Source organism: Myxocyprinus asiaticus, chromosome 9, assembly GCF_019703515.2.
Source record: "Myxocyprinus asiaticus isolate MX2 ecotype Aquarium Trade chromosome 9, UBuf_Myxa_2, whole genome shotgun sequence".
Taxonomy (NCBI): domain Eukaryota; kingdom Metazoa; phylum Chordata; class Actinopteri; order Cypriniformes; family Catostomidae; genus Myxocyprinus; species Myxocyprinus asiaticus.
Genome location: NC_059352.1, coordinates 20,174,867 through 20,196,302, shown reverse-complemented (window position 1 = coordinate 20,196,302; position 21,436 = coordinate 20,174,867).

Genomic DNA, 21,436 nt, shown 5'->3' with positions numbered 1-21,436 from the left:
GGGCTTAGCCTGGGGCTTATCTGTGGATATGTCTGGGGCCATACCATTGTAATAATGAATCACTTTAAACTTATTTTTAAAATATGACATTCGTGAGGAGTTTTTTTTTTTTTTTTCATGAGATAAATATTTTAGTATTTAGTTTATTATGCTAAAACTAAAAAGGTCCCACTAACTTTAGACTTTCAGAAATCAGGGATTATTTTTTTATTTATTATTTATTATTATTATTATTATTTTTTCTTTTTCTCCCAATTTGGAATGCCCAATTCCCAATGTGCTTTTAAGTCCTTGTGGTTGCATAGTGATTCGCCTCAGTCCGGGTGGCGGAGGGCGAATCCCAGTTGCCTCTGCGTCTGAGACCGTCAACCCGTGCATCTTATCACGTGGCTTGTTGAGCGCATTGCCACGGAAACATAGCAACCGGGCCAATTTGGTTGCTTAGGACACCTGGCTGGAGTCACTCAGCATGCCCTGGGATTCAAACTAGCGAGCTAGTGAACTCCAGGGGTGGCTATTTTATAAATATATGTTCCCTATCTGTCACTCACTCGACACTGTGTCGATGTAGTGACACTAGGGGTCACTCTTGGGAGCCCGAGACACGTCTGGTCTTTGATAAAAGGCCAATGAAAATTGGCGAGTGGTATTTGCATGCCACTCCCCTGGACATACGGGTATAAAAGGAGTTGGTATGCAACCACTCATTCAGATTTTCTCTTCGGAGCCGAACGGTCATGCTCACTGAGCTGAATACTACTGTTCATTCACCTCTGCTGGATCTGACAGCACATTTCAGCGGCTTCTCCCCCCTCTGCACTGGTACACTGCAGAGAATGCCGCTGGGTGCTTCGGCAGAAATAAAAGAGTAAATTTCTCTAAAAGAGTATATTTCTCTAAAAGAGTATATTTCTCTAAAAGAGCAGCACACACGGAACGTCTTTTTAAAGACGCGTCTTTCTAAAGATGCTTTTCCGATTGTGTATTATTCCTGGTTGTGCTCGTTATCTCTCGCCTTCTGACGATCACGATCACTGTCTTTCGTGTCTGGGCACTGCTCACGCAGAGACAGCGTTCGTGGATGGTCATGTTCGCATTGCGAGGATATGTCCATGGCAACGTTGCGGTCGCGGCTCGCCTTCGTAAGAAAGCAAGCCACCCCAGAGGCTCCCCGCCTCGGTCCTTTTAACCCACAGGTATGAGGCCAGCTTGGCTAGCACTGGGGCGATTTGGGGACCCCAATGGGACTGCCTCCGCTGGGTATCCCCCCGCGGACCTCCCATTCCCCAGCATGCTCGTCTGCCCTGATCAGGCTTCCGGATGAGTCCACTGGCTCGTTTCACGGAGAGTTCGACCTCTTATTCGGAGCCCACAAAAGTGATGAGCTCTCGAGCGCAGCATCGGAGAGCAGGCTCGTCCAGTCGGAAGCCTCAGCTGGGCTCCTCCCTTCGAGGACGATTGCCCAGTCACAGGCTGACGCGGAGATGATGACATGCTTTCCCGGGCAGCCGTGAGCGTCGGTTAGAGTGGAACTCACTGCTCTTCCCTGAACCCTCGCAGCTCAGTGATTGGTTCCTGGGATTGTGGCGCCGCTCAAAGCCACGCCCCGCCCCCGTTCCTTTCTTCCCAGAAGTGCATGAAGAGCTGACAAGGTCGCGGGAGGCACTTTTTACTGCCCGGTCCCGATCTTTTTAGCTTCCCCGCCCTCACTACCATCGATGGTGGGGCGGCCAAGGGCTATTCGGCAATCCCCCGGTGGATAAAGGTGCCCGCAGTGCACCTATGCCCGCAGAGCGCAGCCACCTGGTGCGGGTGCCCAAAGCCCCCGTCCAAGGCCTCTAGGTTTATGTCATCTCTGACGGCCAAGGCCTACAGTGCCACTGGACAAGCCATGCACGTCATGGCTCTCTTGCAAGTCCGCCAAGGCGCTAAAGGAACTGCACGAGGGTAGTTCTGCCTCGGGATTGATGCAGGAACTGCGCTCGGCGACCAACATCGCTCTCCGAGCGACAGAGGTCACGGCGCGGTTGCTCGGGCGGACGATGGCCACACTAGTGGTCCAGGAGCGCCACCTTTGGCTCAACCTGGTCGAGATGGGCGAGGCCGACAAGACACGATTCCTTGATGCCCCCATTTCCCAGGTGGGCCTATTCGGTGACACTGTCGAGGACTTTGCCCTGCAGTTTTCGATGATGGAGCAGTAGATGGATGCTAGCCGGCATATCCTGCCCAGGCGCGGCTCAAGATCCCGCACCCTGTCTACTCATCACCAAGGGTATCCCCCTGTGGTGACTGCACCAGCTCCGCCACAGCCCGCCCCATCGGCCCGGCCCCAGCGTGGAGCCCACCGCAGGAAGCAGACGCCACCCGTCTCGCGGCTGCCCAGAACCCATGAAAGGCTTCAAAGCGGCCTTGAGATGGGCGACCCAGGGACAATGAAACCCGCTGCTCTGGAGCTGGTAAGCAGATCTCTCCATCTTTTTGTTACTTTTTGCATTTAATTGCGCTGCATGCCCAAATAGCTGCAGTACTCAAGAGCTCAGCAAGAGCGGTTTCCTTGTTCCCTGGGTCACGTATCCGGTGTGCACAGCCGTCATCAAGACCACCATCCACCACTCTATTTGGTAGGTTTGGCGCTCCAGCGGCGGTCTCCCACCCCTGAGCACCCAGCTGTGGCACAAATCCGCCCCCGATGTGACAGTCTCCATGGGTCACGAGGACAGGCCTCTTCCTCCCCCGTCCCAGGCTGTTCTGGGGGTGGTCACCAGGAGCCAGGTAAGTGCTTCGATGTCCTTAGACTCAGCACGGCCACAACGTGGTGTGGCACCTCAAGCTCTGCCCCGCCGCGAGGCCCCACCTGCCGGTACGTCCAAAGACATTGTCTCTTTGGTCCCCCTTGCGCGGAACTTGGACGCATGGCTTGTGCTTTCCAATCCATCGTGAGGGCTGGTCCGGACCATCCGACTCGGCTGCACGATTCACTTCGCCGGGCATCCGCCCAGGTTCAGCAGGGTCCACTTCACCTTGCTGAAGGACGAAAATGCTGCTACCTTGCGCGGAGATCGCTACCCTCCTACAGAAGGGCGTGATAGAACCTGTTCCTCCAGCTGAGATGAAGGGGTTTTTCAGTCCCTACTTCATCGTACCGAAAAAAGGCGGTGGGTTGTGGCCAATCTTGCACCTGTGAGTTTTGAACTAGGCTTTACACAGACTCCTGTTCAAGATGCAGACGCAAAGACGCATTCTGGTGAGCATTTGGCATCAAGATTGGTTTGCGGCGTTAGACCTGAAGGATGCGTACTTCCACGTCTCGATCCTTCCTCTACACAGACCCTTCCTGCGGTTTGCATCCGAGAGTCAGGCGTATCAGTACAAAGTCCTCCCTTTCAGCCTGTCCCTGTCTCCTCGCATTTTTACGAAGGTCGCAGAGGCTGCCCTTGCCCCATTAAGGGAGGTGGGCATTTGCATTCTCAACTATCTCGACGACTGGCTAATCCTAGCTCATTCTCGAGACATGTTGTGCGCACACAGGGACCTGGTGCTCTCACACCTCAGCCAACTAGGGCTTTGGGTCAACTGGGAAAAGAGCAAGCTCCTCCCGGTTCAGAGCATCTCTTTTCTCGGTTTGGAGTTGGACTCAGTCTCCTTGATGGCACGCCTTACGAACGAGTATGCCCAGTCGGTGCTGGCCTGTTTGAAGGCGTTCAAACAGAAAACAGTAGTTCCACTGAAACTTTATCAGTGGCTCCTGGGCATATGTCATCCTCGGCGGTGGCCACCCCGCTCGGGTTGATGCATATGAGGCCGCTTCAGCACTGGCTCCAGACTCATCACACTGGTATGTCACCATCTTTTCAGCCCTTGGACCGACCTCTCGTTTCTACGGGCAGGTGTTCCTCTAGAACTGGTCTCCAGGCACATCGTGGTCATGACAGACGCCTCCAAAATGGGCTGGGGCGCTGTTTGCAACGGGCACGCAGCCACCAGCCTCTGGACGGGTCCGCAACTGCATTGGCACATCAACTGCCTCGAGTTTTTGGCAATTCTGCTCGCCCTGCGGAGGTTTCAGCCTTTGATCCAGGGCAAGCACGTGTTAGTTCAGACAGACAACACGACAATGGTAGCATATGTCAACCGCCAAGGCGGTCTGCGCGCTCGCTGTATGTCACAACTCGCCCGCCGTCTCCTCCTCTGGAGTCGCTGCAAGCCATTCACATCCCGGGCAACCTCAACACTACAGCGGACATGCTGTCACGACAGGTTACCTCAGGGGAGAGTGGAGACTCCACCCTCAGGTGGTCCAGCTGATTTGGAGTTGATTCGACAGGCACAGGTGCACCTGTTTGCCTCCCAAGAATCTTCCCCACTGCCCACTCTTTTACACCCTGACCGAGGTCCCCCTTGGCATAGACACACTGGCACACAGCTGGCCCCCTGGCATTCGCAAATATGCGTTTCCCCCAGTGAGCCTGCTTGCACAGACTCTGTGCAAGGTCAGGGAGGACGAGGAGCAGGTCATCCTGGTAGCACACTATTGGCCCACCCAGATGTGGTGCATGGACCTCACGCTCCTCACGACAGCTCCCCCCTGGCGAATTCCCCTGAGGAAGGACCTTCTTTCTCAGGGACGGGGCACCATCTGGCACCCGCACCCAGACCTCTGGAATCTCCATGTCTGGCCCCTGGACGGGACGCAGAAGACCACCTGCGGTGGAAGACACAATCACTCAGGCTAGGACCCCCTCTACGAGGCGCCTGTATGCCTTTTAAGTGGCATCTGTTCGCTAAGTGGTGTTCTTCCCGTCAGGAAGACCCCCAGAGATGTGCAGTCAGATCAGTGCTTTCCTTCCTGCAGGAGAGGTTGGAAGGGAGGCTGTTCCTTTCCACCTTGAAGGTGTACGTTGCCGCCATAGCAGCACACCACGACGCAGTCAACAGTAAGACCTTAGGGAAGCATGACCTGATCATCAGGTTCCTAAGAGGCACCAGGAGGCTGAATCCCTCCAGACCGCGCCTTGTTCCATCATCAGACCTCTCTGTAGTTCTTCAGGGTCTACAGAGAGCCCCCTTTGAGCCTTTGCAGTCAGCCAAGCTTAAGGCACTCTCCTTGAAGACTGCCCTCCTGACTGCACTCACTTCCATCAAGAGGGTAGGTGACCTGCAAGCATTTTCTGTCAGCGAAATGTGCCTGGAGTTCGGTCCAGGTTACTCTCACATGATCCTGTGACCCTGACCGGGCTATGTGCCCCAGGTTCCCACCACCCCTTTAGGGACCAGGTGGTGAACCTTCAATTGCTGCCCCAGGAGGAGGCAGACCCAGCCCTGTCGTCGCTGTTTCCGGTGCACGCTTTATGCATCTATTTGGATCGCATGCAGAGCTTTAGAATCTCTGAGCAGCTCTTTGTCTGCTTTGGTGCACAGCGGAAAGGAAGCGCTGTCTCCAAGCAGAGGATCGCCCACTGGCTCATTGATGCTATAACTATGGCATATGTCGCCTAGTACATGCCACCTCCGGTAAGGCTACAAGCCCATTCTACCAGGGGTGTAGCGGCTCCCTGGGCCCTGGCTAGGGGTGCCTCTCTAACAGACATTTGCAGAGCAGCGGACTGGACAACACCTAACACCTGTGCAAGGTTCTACAACCTCCGGGTGGAACCGGTTTCATCCCAGGTAGTGGCACGCAACACAAGCGGATAAGCCCAGGATAGCTGGCTGGGTGTATCGCTTGCACATAGCACCTTCCACCTCCCTTGGAGCTGAAGATGTGCGCCATTAATTCCCAGTAGTGTTCACAAACTATGTTCCCTGGTTGACTTCCTCCGAGCCCTGTGGCAGTCGAGTTTTCAGAGAGACTCTCTGCCCGCCCAGTACACATGCTAATTAAGAGTCCTGTTCTGGGGTAGGTGCTCCGCATGTGGCGGTTCCCTGTAAGGCTAACCCCATGCGATATATCTTCCGCTAGTTCGTTTCCCTGTTGGAAAACTGCGTCTTCCTTGGGCAGAGCCCCTCTGCCCCAGTCTCCATGTTTGTAGTAACTCCTCCCCATTGGGCAGGATCTACCTTGAAGACTCTCCACATGGTTGGAAAGACCATGTGACGTATTCTTCCACTTAAATATCCCCCCCTCTCTTTGGGCGAGGTGTGGTCTCCGCGGTGTCTTCACCTTGGGAGGGACACCCCCCGACTAGACCTGGCGGCCCAGTCGGATAATCCCCCTTCTTTTTTAGGGAGTGGAAAAAAAGAAGGGGAAAAGAGGCCATGACTGGGTTAAGCCTGTCTCTATCTTTTGGGTAGTCAACTTGTCCCCAAAAAGGGCCGTTCGACACTCATAACTATGTTGGGGGAGGTTGCGTGTCGACCTGGTGTGCTGGCTATGAGGCGCACAGTAGTCTGCCCACCACACACCGCCAGTTCACGTAACACAGTTCAGCCAGTTGTGCCGTTTCATATAGGGACCCCTAGTGTCACTACATAGACACAACTTCAAGTGAGTGACAGACAGGTAACGTCATGGTTACTTGTGTAACCTCCGTTCCCTGATGGAGGGAACGAGACGTTGTGTCCCTCCTGCCACAACGCTGAACTACCCGCTGAAATGGCCAGACCTTATATCGGCTCCTCAGCATAAAACCTGAATGAGTGGTTGCATACCAGCTCCTTTTATACCCATATGTCCAGGGGAGTGTCATGCAAATACCACTTGCCAATTTTCATTGGCCTTTTATCAAAGCCAGAGGTGTCTCGGGCTCCCAAGAGTGACCCCTAGTGTCAATACATCGACACAATGTCTCGTTCCCTCCATCAGGGAATGGAGGTTACACAAGTAACCATGATGTTTTTGAAGTCAAAGAATAATCTCTAATATTCTGGGTGGGCCTAAGCCCAATGTGGGTCGTCAACCGTGGCTACGCCCCTACTTAGTCATAAAGACAATCTGATTGTCAGGTTTGAGTTGCAGCATCTTATGTTGAAAGAGGTGACACTTTTTAAAGATTCACTTACATTTTTACAAGGACATACTCAGCAAACACAGAAAAAAGATGGGTAGTGCTTTATGCCTCCAGTGAGGGTTATGCAAATCTTGATCACCTATGTTAAAAACATAGCTCTTTTAGCTTTTAGAACACAGAACATTTTTATTTAAAAACCCTTGAAATTTAGCCTCAAACATCTCAGACATATCAGCAGACTTTCCCTGTGTCAGTTAAATGTATAACTTACAACAGTCAGATAAAATTAAACACAAAGTACACATAGGCCGATGTTCTATTCATAACACTCATGCTGTATAATTTTAATGGTGGTATGTAATTTATTTATTTATTTGTATATTGTGACCAAATCAGACCAGAAATTGAATACAGATACAGCTTTGGAAGTCAAGTTTTTATTTGTACAGCACTTTTCACAACACACATCATTTCAAAGCAGCTTTACAGAAAATCATGCATTAACAAAAAATGAAACTGTAATATCTATAAATTCTTAGAGTGATCATTGTGTAGTTTAATTAAATATTATTTAAATTGTGTATAAAAATTAAATAATTAAATAATAATTGTATTTAGAACCCCTGTTAGCAAGCTAAATACGACTGTGGAAAGGAACGCAAAACTGCATAAAATGTTGGTTAATGGAGAAAAATAACCTTTTTTTTTTTTTTTTTTTTTTTATGAACTGTAACATTGATGACTAATGTCTTTGAAGTCCATCCTGGATTAACTGCAGATATTCACATAGATGCATTGTCCTTTGTTAGTTGGCTGATGAAGGCTTTTGTTGGCAATTAATTGATAGTCTATGTATTCCATTTTAAGAGTGCAGTCCATCATTAGACAAAGGTGATGCAGGCAGAGATCAATGAGGTGCATCTCAGTTCAACCAGCAGGTCATTTTGGTGAGGTCTATCCTAAATCCAAGGTTCGGGCAGTGGCATATAAAGTATCCAATGTCTTAAAGTTGGAGTTGGCATCAGTTCATCCTCTCAAGGTGTGATTTCATTGATACACTCTGCTAATTGGGAGAATTGTGAATATTCATTAGGTTTAGAAGAAATATAATGTTGGGTATCATCAGCATAACAGTGGAAACTTAAGGAATAAGGAACTGATAAGGAATCATGGAATAAGGAGAATGGAAGGAGAGGTAATCTATCGCGAGCATCAGTAATGCGCTTTGATTAACGGCATTAAAATGCCATTATAGTAATACATTGATACATGATTAATCATTTATGCCAACATCACCCAGGGAAAGAGCTGCAGGTGAGCCAAAACACACATTCCCTTACATTTTTAAGCAGACACTAATTTAGACAGACATGAAACAATAACTAAAGTGCTTGGGGTGTTCATATGGGATTTCCAGGTATATGATTAAAATACTTGAGCAGCATTATCACAACATCCCTTCTTGTGTGCATTTTAATAGCAAGGTTATTCCTTCTATAGTGATGTACAGCTTCCGAATATTGAATATATTTTGAGATGAGTTTGAAGTGCAATTTATGTTGATGCTTGTAGCATATTAGTGCAGGTATTAAGTTAAAATGTTGATTTCATTATTAGAGAAAATGATTTTTTTTTAATGTTTTTTTTTTAGTTAAGGACCCTGATGAAAATCAACCATGGTTTTACTATAGTAATATTGTAGTAACCATGACTGCTGCCACTATGGTTTTCTGAGCAGAAATAATGGTTTTGATACAGTTAACCATGGTTTTATAACAGTAATACTGTAGTTTCTATATAGTAATCATGATTTTACTATATATTGTAACATGACAGTAATCATGTTTATATTGCGGTTACTATGATTTTACTACAAATGCCATCATTAAACTATGGTTACTGTTGTAAAACAATGATTGTTATTGAAGGGAAAACCTGTTGAAGTGTTTACCAAATAGATTATTCTTTGGATTTGGCAGTAATATTTTTTTTTTTTTTTTTTTCTGAACAAAGCAAATACCGTACCGAATCCGTGACCCTTAAACCGTGATACAAACCGAACCATGAGAAATTTGAACCATTACATCCCTAATAGATAGATAGATAGATAGATAGATAGATAGATAGATAGATAGATAATTCTGTGAGCTGCTGTCAAGTTTGCAGTGACATCCATTTCAGTACAGGAATCCAAACTGAAGTAAAACATCTGTTATATCCTTTCTAAAGGACAGGATTTGTCAAGTTCTTGAGACTATGACCTACTACAGTCTATTTTTAGATATCATACCACTTAAATTGATGTTTTGTCAATATTTGATGGTTGGAGTCTAATATGTGTCAGCCATTTCTTAAAGTTTGTCATAAGCCCTGATTTCCCCAGCTATATATTGGCCACTGGTATCTGCACATCAAAATCTGTAGGTAATAGTAATCTTAGTCTATGCAGGGGCACTGTAGTCTCTCAACCACTGGCATATTAATGAGAATACTTTCCACTCCTCCACTAGATTTAACCCAGTCTCAGAGGAAATAACCCTTGTGGCTTGGGATTTTTTTCTGTGATTTATATACTGGGGAGAGCCAATTAGCAGAAAACAAAGCATGGCATTATGGTCTAAAAAACAAAAGGAGGGCAAAGGTGTTCTGCAGCCAGCTTGAATGTTAGTGTAACTGATGGTTCCATCGATCAAGTGTGGATCTTTATGTTTGACTGATTCATACTGTCATGGTAGCTGCCACCAGTTCTAAGGCAGGAACTGGGTCACGAGAACTCTTTAATAGGCAAAGCTGCAGTGAGTCTCATTTAAGTTTGCCTTTAGCATGGGATAATTGAGCATGTATATATATATATATATAATTTTTTTCCCTTCTTTTTTTTACCCATTCATTTAAATCTTACCTTTAGCACGGACAATTAGAAGATTTAGATAAACGCACAAACAATGATTAACTTCAAAGCATACTAATGTAACCAGTGCACACCACAATCAACACTGGCTTTTGTTTTTGCAGTAATCAATTAGAATAAATGTCCACCGTCATTAGACATCAGCACCATGGTTTTAACTGTTCTGATTTCTCTGTCACTACAAATATCTGAGATTTGCAGGTCCTACCCCATTTGGCACCCTAGGCGAGACCCTCCAGTACTCCCCCCAAATCAAAGTGGCAATCATCATTACTGGGGAGTCTGGGGTCCATCAAGTGCACAATCTATTGTACTATGATGTTGTGGGGGTGTTAAAATTATTTATTAATTTAGCAAAAACAGCACCAATGCATTCATTTCTAGTGATTTTAGGAGCATAATTTGAACATTTTATTTAGTAGCCTATATATATTGCGTAGCATTAATAAATAGACTAAAAACATATTGTCACCTTTTCACATTACACAGCACAAGATGAAGTTTATCAAAGTTACCTTTCTCAAAAGCCTGCTGTAGCAGTATCATGGTACAATGATGGTTCAATATGGTAAAACCTTGGTATTTTTATTATATACAGTAGGCCTATATCATGGTATTTATATGGAAGTCTACTCCAAAAAACATGGTATTGGCTTGTTTTTGGTACTTTTAAGTGCTTTCATGCAATGTAAGTGTTTTGATACACTTTTATTTAGAAAGTATCTTTACCTGCAGTAGACAATCATTCACAGGTTGCACTCACACATGATCTTCATCACTGGCAAATGATTGAAAGCAGCTGCAGGTTTTGTTTCAATGAATTGTAAGTAAATATTCACTTCATTCAGCATTGTTTTTGTTTTCTGTCTTCTAAAGCATCCCGTTACTATTTTACTGCATACAAAGAGCTTCAAACAACTCGCGAGTTAGACAAATTGAGAAGAACCGACTCAGAAGACTAATTAATTCACGCATCAGGCATCACTTCGATTCACAAGCCCCGCACTCGTGAGTCTATGGCCGTGTTCACAATGGCATAATATCCATACTACTCTATCTGTTTTTTATTTATTTATTTATTTTTTTTTGTCAAACACAGATATAACAGAAACATTAAGAGTAGTATGGTAGTATGGCATTTAGTACATGGTCTGTTTGTTCCATGGGGGGTGCCACAACACGTCATCGGAACACACAGGGCGCATTTTGTTCGACACAGATTGAACACATACTTATTGGCTCGGTAGATCAGCGCTCCTGAAGCGATGCCGCCCTAGGCGCTCACCTATGTTGCCTAATGGGTTGACTGGCCTGATCTGAGAAACACTAAACACTTGAGTAAAAATGCAGACAATTAACAAACAATTCAGCTCACAAAAAAATGTAAAATACCATACAGACACAGAGACAGACCAACACACACCCAGTGCACATTTGATATGCTTATTGAAACTGAACAGCAGTTCATTGCTATTTTTGCAACTTTGTTTGCTTTTTATGTGACTTCCTATGCTTTTATTTGTCCTTTGATACATATTTAAAGGTATTTTCTGTGTCGCTGACATTGTGCATTGTCTGCTTGGGAGCAATTAATGCACAAGTTATGTTCCCATTTTTACCCCGCTTGGTTGTGTATGAATGCAGAAAGGTCTGCTGTGCCTTTTATGAGCTTGTTCTTCCATTACTCATTTGAATGCTGCAGTTTGACACTGCATGTCCCTCAGAGCCCCTGGGAGCTCCTTCCACACAGAGACACACAAATGGAGGCAAGATATTCTGGGAACATGTGTTGCCAGTATAAGTGAATTGTTGGTACATGTAAGCGACTCTTTATCATTTTCAGTGTTGCAGGGGGAAAATTATGAAGGGAGTTGAAGGGTATGACCTCCCTCATTAAGACTTGAACATAAATAAGTCAAAACAAAAGGTTAGGGCAGTCTTAAGAGTACATCTACTTTTCTCCTATAAGTATATAAACAATTCAAATATATATATTTAAGTGTTTCATTTAACAAAAGTTAGATAACACTGATGTCACTGTGAATTCAGCAATAGTAGGTTGAAAGTTCTTCAGCTGAAATTGGTCTGTGGTCCGAAAATATAACTACAGCCCCCAGTGGCCGAATCTGGAAGTGTTGTTGAACTAATGGCTTTGTGTTAGCTCTAGCTCTCGAGAGCAATGTCCACAGAGTGGTGCCACAAGTGAGTTCTATAGCAAGTTTTTAGCTGTAAATTATTTAATATAGTCACCAGGAATGCATAATGTATTAAGCATTTACCCAGGGTGTCAAAATGTTTTTAATTGGGGACCAGATCCCAAAAAATGAAGGTGTTGCGGGTCCCATCGTTTTAAATTACTTACAAGTAAAATACGATTTGTGGTAAACATTACTTGAAGATACTTGGACGTTTTGAAACTTTCATAACTCAAACGTGAATTTTGAAGTTGCTGTTTTTTTTTTGTTGTTTGTTTGTTTTTTTTGCAAGTGTTGCTTTAATTCAACTTCAAAATTCATTTTTGAAGTATGACTGTGTGTAATTTATGTTGTAGAACAAAACTTCGAAATATCTATAAGTAATGTTCACCACTGATCTTATTGTACTCGTAAATCCAAAACTCCCATTATAAAAGCTTATACGAAAATCCAGAGGGAACCCATGGCTCGAAATTGCTAATTCTCATCCAAGTTTTTGTACTACAACCTGAACAGCTCTACTGGGTGATATGTTGACAAAACTTACACATACAAATTCTTTGATCAGATGGTTATTAAAGGTAAAACGAGTTCAAAACCAAAAAATATATCAGAGGAAACACAAGAAAACAGATCTGGAAATGTTTGCTGTAATATAAAGCCTGAAAAAAAAAAAAAAAATGAAAAAAAAAGCTATGCTTTTTTTGCACCTAATATGAAACTGCAAATAGGAAATATGGTTGGATGCAGGCCTATTTCTGTGGTTAGCCTACTATACAGGTCATATTGACTTGTTTTACAGGGGATTTGAATCATGGTATGAGTCGATTTTTTCCTCATTATCACTTTATCAATCTAATTTACACCTTAACAGCAGACCCCTGCCAGCACAGCAGCTGGAGATGAACATTTAGTTTCAGTTCACATCTTGAATGTTGCACATTTTTTTTTTTTTTTTTTTTTTTTTTTTACTGACAACTGGGTTCTTATAGGTATATGCTCAGTAACTAATTATTATATGAAGCATCACAATATGTTTTCTGAATCTATACAGAACACCCTTGGTGAAAACTTAAATGTTTATTTAATAGCAGCATGCTGAAGCATCAGTATAAACAGATATAATCATAAAATTATATGTCTCCAGTGGGTCACATTCTGTCTACTTAAAAACTAAACAACATATTTTATTTTCAGAGGTGAGTATGGACAAATGTCTTGTTTCAGTCAGGACCACTTCCGTCAAATATATTAACATGAATACTTGAATGGATACTTTATTGACTTCATCTGTTGCATATCTTGGTGTTGGCAGTATGGTTCTGTTCTGGGCAAACTCCCTGCCCATCCATGCAGCCATGCATGTATGGAGCAGGGAGAGCTGCAAATAAACCCTCCAGGGGTAACAGAATATATCCAGCAGATTTATTTTACAACATTGTACAATTTTAACATTTGTGACAGTGCAATATGGTTTGATAGATCATTTGAATAACATAGATTAGATAGACATTTAATAGAACTCAAAATATAACAAATTGGTGGTAACTCTTTACAAAAAGTTTCTATTTGTTAGCCTTTATAAGCATTAGCAATTATGAACAACGAACAATATTTATTTAAATGATAATGTATTAATAATATATAAATCTTGATTAATGTTAATTTATGAAAATTCTATTTTTCATGTTTATTTCATGTTAGTTCATAATGCATTAACTAATGTGTAAAAATATATTAGCATATGTTGTAACTAATACTAACCAATATTAAAAAAATGCTTTAAAATTATTATTTGTTATGTTAACTAATGCAGTTAACTAATGTTAATTGATACAACCTTGTTGTAAAGCGGTACCAAGTTGATAAATAAAGAACAAGCCACAAACGCATTGAAGATAGACTTAAAATTGATTGTCAGTCTGAAATTACAAAGAGTACAGAATAACAGGACAGATGTTGAGATAGCTAAATGCAAAGCTGTCATACAAGAGTTGGCTGATTGTAAGCATGGCTAAAGTGGCCTGCCTGAACTAACGCTATGCTTGATTTCAATCAGGACCACTTTCGTCAAATGAACACTATCTTGAATACTTGAATGGATACTTTATTGACTTGCAGACAACTGCAGCATCTGTTGGTGTTGGCGGTATGTTTTTGTTCTGGGCAAACTCCCCACCCATCCATTCAGCCATGGATGGAGCAGAAAGAGCAGTGAATAACCCTTCATTCCCTAGATAGGAATTAAAATGAGCAGCAATTTCCTATTAAAAATTCTGAAAAATCTACTGGGGGAAGCACACACCCCATGCAGCAACCAGAGACATAAACTAGCTTAAAGCAACAAGCATGTTGCCATTGCCTGGATAGAAATTAAAATGAGTGGCATGTTTGTATTACAAATGCTGAGGAACCTACTGGGGGAAGCATACACCCCATGCAGCAGCAAACATAGACATAAACTATATTAAAGCAACAAACATGGTGTCATTACATGAATGTTAATTAAATTAAGCAGAAAGTTCTATTACAAATGCTAAATAAACTAGTGGGAGAAGCATACACTCCAAGCAGCAACCGGGACATACACTAGCTTAGCAACAAGGGTGTTGCTACTACCTTAAAAAGAAAACAAGCATCATGTCCTATTACCCAGTACTTAATACCCAATACGTATTCAGATTATTCACTTGATATGTAATAGCAGCTAATTTAATTAACTGGAAATACATAAAATACTGTGGGGCCTGAGTATGTCATATCTTAAACAGACTACTCATCCAAACGCTGGCCATCTGAGCAGCTTGAAAACTTATATTCATTATATGCAGAAGCGAGCAACAGACATGTCTGTGATTGCAGTGGCTAAGCATGTAACCACAATAAATTGTGACAAGATGCGAGCAGACCTACTGTATTTGACACATAAAAATCATAGACTGTGGCATCTGTAACTCAATTGATGAATCATGCAGCCCTAGTTCTAAGGCTGAATAACAAGAATAGTGAACAACAAACTCTCATGTGACCAAGCGGAGTGACCTTGAATAATATAAGTAACTAGAAGTAACCCTTAAGGATACTGAGGCCTAATTGGGAGAGCGTAAAGGCAAATGTTTTTGTAGGCAACATGCTGGTTCTTGAAGAGTGCTGATAATCTTGAATCATATCAGGAAAGCATACACCCTTGGAAGGAACCAAGCAGCTAAACTTGAGTTTGAATATGAGCAATGGGCATATGTAGAGCATTTAGGACAGAGTTATCGAATGTTCCCTATGGAGGACCACCACCCTGCAGAGTCAAGAATGTATATGTCCACAGTTCAAAGTTCTCAGAGTCCAGTTAAAGTAATCCAGATGAACTGATTACTTTATTTAGGTTTTGATAAGAACCAAAGTCAATGTTCACAGAGTTACCAGACAGAATTCGAAACAGAGCCATCAAACATATCCTGAGGGAGGATAGCGAAGCCTCAGCCAGATCCCCCTGCTTAAGCAGCTAAATGTCCTTAATTCCAGCAATAAAATAAAATATCAGGTCTTAGAAAAACCTTTGGTCCTTGAAGACACCCACGCGAGTGATACTACCTCCTGAAGCCACAGTGAGGAGAGGGGAGGCAGTCACACATATGTGAAACGGGTGATCCTCTTTGGATACTTTGTTTGTTATATGATATTTCTGTTAAGGGAATTGTAAAATTAGCACAGTCCTCTGAGTAGCAGGTTAGCAGCTAAAAGTTTGTTTACAAATGGCAGCTGCGGACTCCTTGTCTTTCTTAAAGCTAATTGTGTGTCATAGGTTTTTGACCAATCACAGGCTGCAGCACCTCCCACACTCCCTCTATGCACCGAAAGTACCTACTCTGGAGTAGGAGATAAAAATGTAACTTAAAATGGCTAGAGGAACTATAGCTCCTCAGGTGTGAAAGCGACTAAAAGTACCAGTCCTAGTACTACAATACAGTACCTAGCACAGACTTTAGTCCCTGCAGTGGGAAAGGGCTTCATTTTAAAAGAGTGCCTTATCATCCAATAATAAATCAAAATGCAGTTTGGATATCACTTCTGAATCTAAATTAGATTCATATTTGTGGGTTACCTATAACTGAGGCATCGGAAGACAAATTAAACCAGATACAGCCTGGTAAAGTCTGGTTAACAATTATTAACAATGAGACTGATATCTCGTCTCTGCAATAACCTTTCCGTTGCTATCCTCTTAGCTAGCAGTTGAAGGCAATTCTATAAGTTTCCTTGGCAGAAACACTTGTGATACTAATGAAGTGCCGTAGGTAATGCCAGATCTTATATAATGACCTAGGGTGCTTTCACACCTGGTTCAACTGCTTGGACCAAACAAGAGTTTGTTTGGGGATGAGTATGACTGAGTTACCCGGGAGAAGATGTTCTTCATTTCAGTCCAGCGTGTCTATGGTTAGTGACGAAAAATGTGAATTTGTGCAAAAGTGTTATTCTTATATGCTGTAACAGGTAAAGGTTGGGCAAGGAGGAGGCGGGAACTGGACGAAGCATCAAAGTAATATTTTAATGGAAACTTAAACAAAAAGACACAAAACACAAACACACTCAGCTATGTGTGGCTCTCTCTCTTCCGAACTGCCGCATCTGGCTGCATTTATCCCTCTCCTCAGCTGATTAGCCTGATTGGGGGCCAGGTGTGCGCAGTCACCGTTCCAGGCATCCGGTAGCGAGCCCCTCCTCCCCTCGCGGACGGTGGACATACCTCCGCATCCAGCAGCAACACCTCCATCCCCCGGCAGACGGCCGCGGCTGCTTCTTTGGGCAGACGACAGTGGCAAGGACTCCACGACAGTGTATCCCCGCTCTCTCCTGAGATTTGGGACCAATGTAACAGGTAAAGGTCGGGCAAGGAGGAGGCGGGAACTGGACGAAGCATCAAAGTAATATTTTAATGGAAACTTAAACAAAAAGACACAAAACACAAACACACACACAGCAGCTATGTGTGGCTCTCTCTCTCCCGAACTGCCGCATCTGGCTGCATTTATCCCTCTCCTCAGCCGATTAGCCTGATTGGGGGCCAGGTGTGCGCAGTCACACCTGAAGCGACAGTGAGAGAGAGAGAGAGGAGAGAGAGAAAGAAAAATGCTTGCCGGTTCCCAGATACGCCGTCGCCTGGTCCTCGACCACTCCTCCATCCTTGGCAGATGACAGCTGCTCCTCCCAGGGTGGACAGGAGCGAGTCCTCCGACCCCTGGCGGATGGAATGCCCCTCCATGTGCTGGTGGATGGTAACAAGCCCCTCCGCCACTGGCAGCGACTCCACCACTCCAGGCGGCCGGTAGCGAGCCCCTCCTCCCCTCGCAGACGGTGGCCATTCCTCCGCATCCAGCAGCAACTCCTCCGTCCCCCAGCGGACGGCCGCGGCTGCTCCTTTGGGCAGACGACAGTGGCAAGGACTCCATGACAGCACATCCCTGCTCTCTCCTGGGATTCGGGACCAATGTAACAGGTAAAGGTCGGGCAAGGAGGAGGTGGGAACCGGATGAAGCATCAAAGTAATATTTTAATGAAAATGTAAACAAAAAGACACAAAACACAAACACACACATGGCAGCTGCATGTGGCTCTCTCTCTCCTGAACTGCCACATCTGGCTGCATTTATCCCTCTCCTCGGCTGATTAGCCCGATTGGGGGCTGAGCGTACGTAGTCGTATATGTCTCCTCCTCGTCACATATGTCAATTAACATAAGGGTTGTGTTATAAGCAGCTTAAGTTGACGACTTCAGTGCCAAGGTTAAGTGTAGCTTTATCTATTCAAAGAAAAGGCAACTGAGTGACTGAACGAAGGGAATATTTCAAAAAGGACTGCTTAATTTGGAGACTAAATTAAATTGATAAGCATCAGCTGATTGCAAGCTTGACCAACATAACCTGCTTGAACTAACGCTATGCTTGATTTTTTTCCCCCTTAATAACAGGTTAGATTCTGATTCTGACCTCACAAAAAAGTAAATCTAATAATAACAAAAGTGAAATTTATATTGAATACGTTAATTCTTATTCAAGAATGAACAAAGTGAAGTTGATGAGTTTGCAGGTTAGTGTATGAAACTGGTGTAACTGTGCAAACTGAACGATTAGAAATGGAGATGTTTATTATGCCATTTTTTTTACTGTATGTAGACTTGAATAGGTTTTATTCAGTCAAGCTGTCAAACCTCAAAAGACATACTTATACCTGAAAATACATTGTGTAGGCTATATGAAAGATACATATACACAATATATATTCCAGTGATGGCTAGAGTAAATAATCTGTCCTTATAATAATGTTCTTTGATAATGATTTGAAACTTAATGGAAAACAATGCACTCTGTGGCACGGCAAAAATTTTCTGATTATTGATGCATGAAAAGTCATCAATCCCAAGCCTAATTGTAAATGGTCAACACTGTCTGCAGGGAGAAAAGAATAATACATAATTTGATAAATAATTAAATATATAATTGAATTGTATTGTAAAAAAATTATTTTAACTGCAAAACTACAAGTCAAACTTATTTACTGGGAGCATTTCTACACACAAGTGTCAGTCAGACACCATATGGCAATACTCTTTGATGTTTATCATGATAAACATCCTGGTTACTTTCGTAACCTCCATTCCCTGATGGAGGGAACGAGACGTTGTGTCGATGTAATGACACTAGGGGTCACCCTTGGGAGCCCCGAACACCTGATCTTTGAAAAAAGGCCAATGAGAATTTGCATGCCACTCCCCCAGACATACGGGTATAAAAGGAGCTGGCTCGCAACCACTCATTCAGTTTTTGTGCTGAGGAGCCAAGAGAAGGTCCCGGCCATTTCAGCGGGTAGTTCAGTGTTGTGGCAAGAGGGACTCAACGTCTCGTTCCCTCCATCAGGGAACGGAGGTTACAAAAGTAACCAGGACGTTCCCTATCTGTCACTCACTCAACGTTGTGTCGATGTAGTGACACTAGGGGTCCCTATACAAAATGGCACAACGACTGAACTGTGTTATGTGGACTGGCGGTGTGAGACGGGCAGACCGCTGTGTGCCTCGTAGCCAGTGCACCAGGCCGTCACATAACCTCCCCCAACACTCTTATGAGCATCGAACAGTCCCTTCGGCGACAAGTCGACTGCCCAAAAAATAGGGACAGGCTAGCCCAGCCGTGGACTCTTGTCCTCTTTTTTCTCCCCAAAAAGAGTGGAATTTTGTTTACTGACTGGGGGCCATAAGTGTCTACGTCGGGGGGTGTCACTCCCAAGGGGAAGACACTGTAGAGACCGGGGGGGGGGGGGGGGATTTTGAGTGGAAATACATCACATGGTTTTACCGAGTCTTGTCGGAAGTATGTCACGTGGAAAAGTCCCATGGTAGGTCCTACCCGAGGGGGGAGGAGCTCTACAAACACAGTGACCGGGGGCAGAGGAACCTCTGCCCAAGGAAGACACAGTTTACCAACAGGGAAACGATTTAGCGGAAGATATATCACATGGGGTCACCTATGGGGAACCAGTGCATGTGGAGCACCTACCCCAGTACAGAGCTTAGTTAGCACATGTACTGGGCCGGCAGCGAGTTTCTCCACAAGAAACTGTCTGCCACAGGGCTAAGGAGCACTTTGCAGAGCAAAACTGGGAATCAAAGCGCACGTCTTCACCTCAGCTGAGGGGAAAGGCGCTATGCACAAGTGGTACACTCGGCCAGCTGTCCCAGAACTTACCTGCTCATACCTGACAATACACGGGACGAGACTGGCTCAACACGGAGATTGTAGAACCTCGCAAAGGTGTTGTGTGTTGCCCAGCCCGCTGCTCTGCAGATGTCTGCTAAAGAGGCACCATTGGTCAGGGACCAGGAAGCCGCCACACTCCTAGTAGAGTGGGCTCGTAGCCCCACAGGGGGTGGCATGTCCTGAACGTGATATGCCATCATGATGGCGTCAATGACCCAGTGGGAAATCCTCTGTTTGGAGACAGCGCTCCCTTTCCACTGACAACCAAAGCAGACAAAGTGCTGCTCAGAGCTTCTAAAGCTCTGCGTGCGATCCAAATGGATGCGTAAAGCTCGCACCGGACACAGCAATGCAACGGCTGGGTCTGCCTCTTCCTGGAGCAGCACTTGCAGGTTCACCACCTGATCCCTAAACGGGGTCGTGGGAACCTTGGGCACATAGCCCAGTCGGGGTCTCAGGATCACGTGAGAGTAGCCCAGACTGAACTCCAGAAATGTTTTGCTGACAGAGAACCCCTGCAGGTCCCCTACCCTCTTGATGGAAGTGAGCGCAGTCAGGAGGGAAGTCTTCAAAGAGAGTGCCTTTAGCTCAACTGACTCCAGGGGCTCGAAGAGAGCTCCCCGTAAACCCCGAAGGACAACCGAGAGGTCCCACGAGGGGATGAGGCGTGGTCTGGGGGGATTCAACCTCCTATCGCCTCTCAGGAATCTGATGATCAAGTTGTGCTTCCCCAAATACTTACCATCTACTGCATTGTGATGTGCTGAAATGGTGGCTACATACACCTTCAAGGTGGAGGGGGACAGCCGCCCCTCCAGCCTCTCTTGCAGGAAGGAAAGTACTGATCCGACTGCACATCTCTGGGGGTCTTCGCGTTGGGAAGAACACAACTTAGCGAACAGACACCACTTCAAGGCATACAGACGCCTCGTAGAGGGAGCCCTAGCCTGAGTGATCATGTCTATCACTGCGAGTGGTAGGCCACTTTGGTCTTCCATGTCCCGTCCAAGGGCCAGACGTGGAGATTCCAGAGGTCTGGTCGTGGGTGCCAGATGGTGCCCCGTCCCTGAGAAAGAAGGTCCTTCCTCAGGGGAATTCACCGGGGAGGGGCTGTTGCAGGAGCGTGAGGTCCGAGAACCATGTCTTGGTCCTGATCAACTACTGCGATGGGTGTGCAAGCCACACCCACAAGCTCCGAGCGAGGGGGACCAAGGGGACAATCATGTCGGACGTACCGGTGGGTGGGGCCTCGCGACAGGGCAGAGCCTGAGGCACCACATCGAGGGAGCTGGAGCCCCGACTTCGTGGCCGTGCTGAGTCTGGAAGCACTTACCTGGCTCCGGATACCCACCATAGGGCCGTTCAGGGAGGGGGGAGAAGAAAAGTTGTCCCTGCAGTCTGTCAGAACCGGCCTGGCGTGGGCATGTTTGTGCCACAGCTGGGTGCGCAGGGGCAGGAGGGGGCCACCCCTGGAGCACCATACCTGCCATAAAGGAACGGTGGCCAGTGGTCGTGATAATGACGGCTGTGAGGACTGGTTATGTGATCCAGGGAATGAGGAAACCCCTTCTTTTTTCTTTGGGCATGCGGCGAATCAAAGAAAAGGCAAAGGATTCTCCTCCTGGCCCT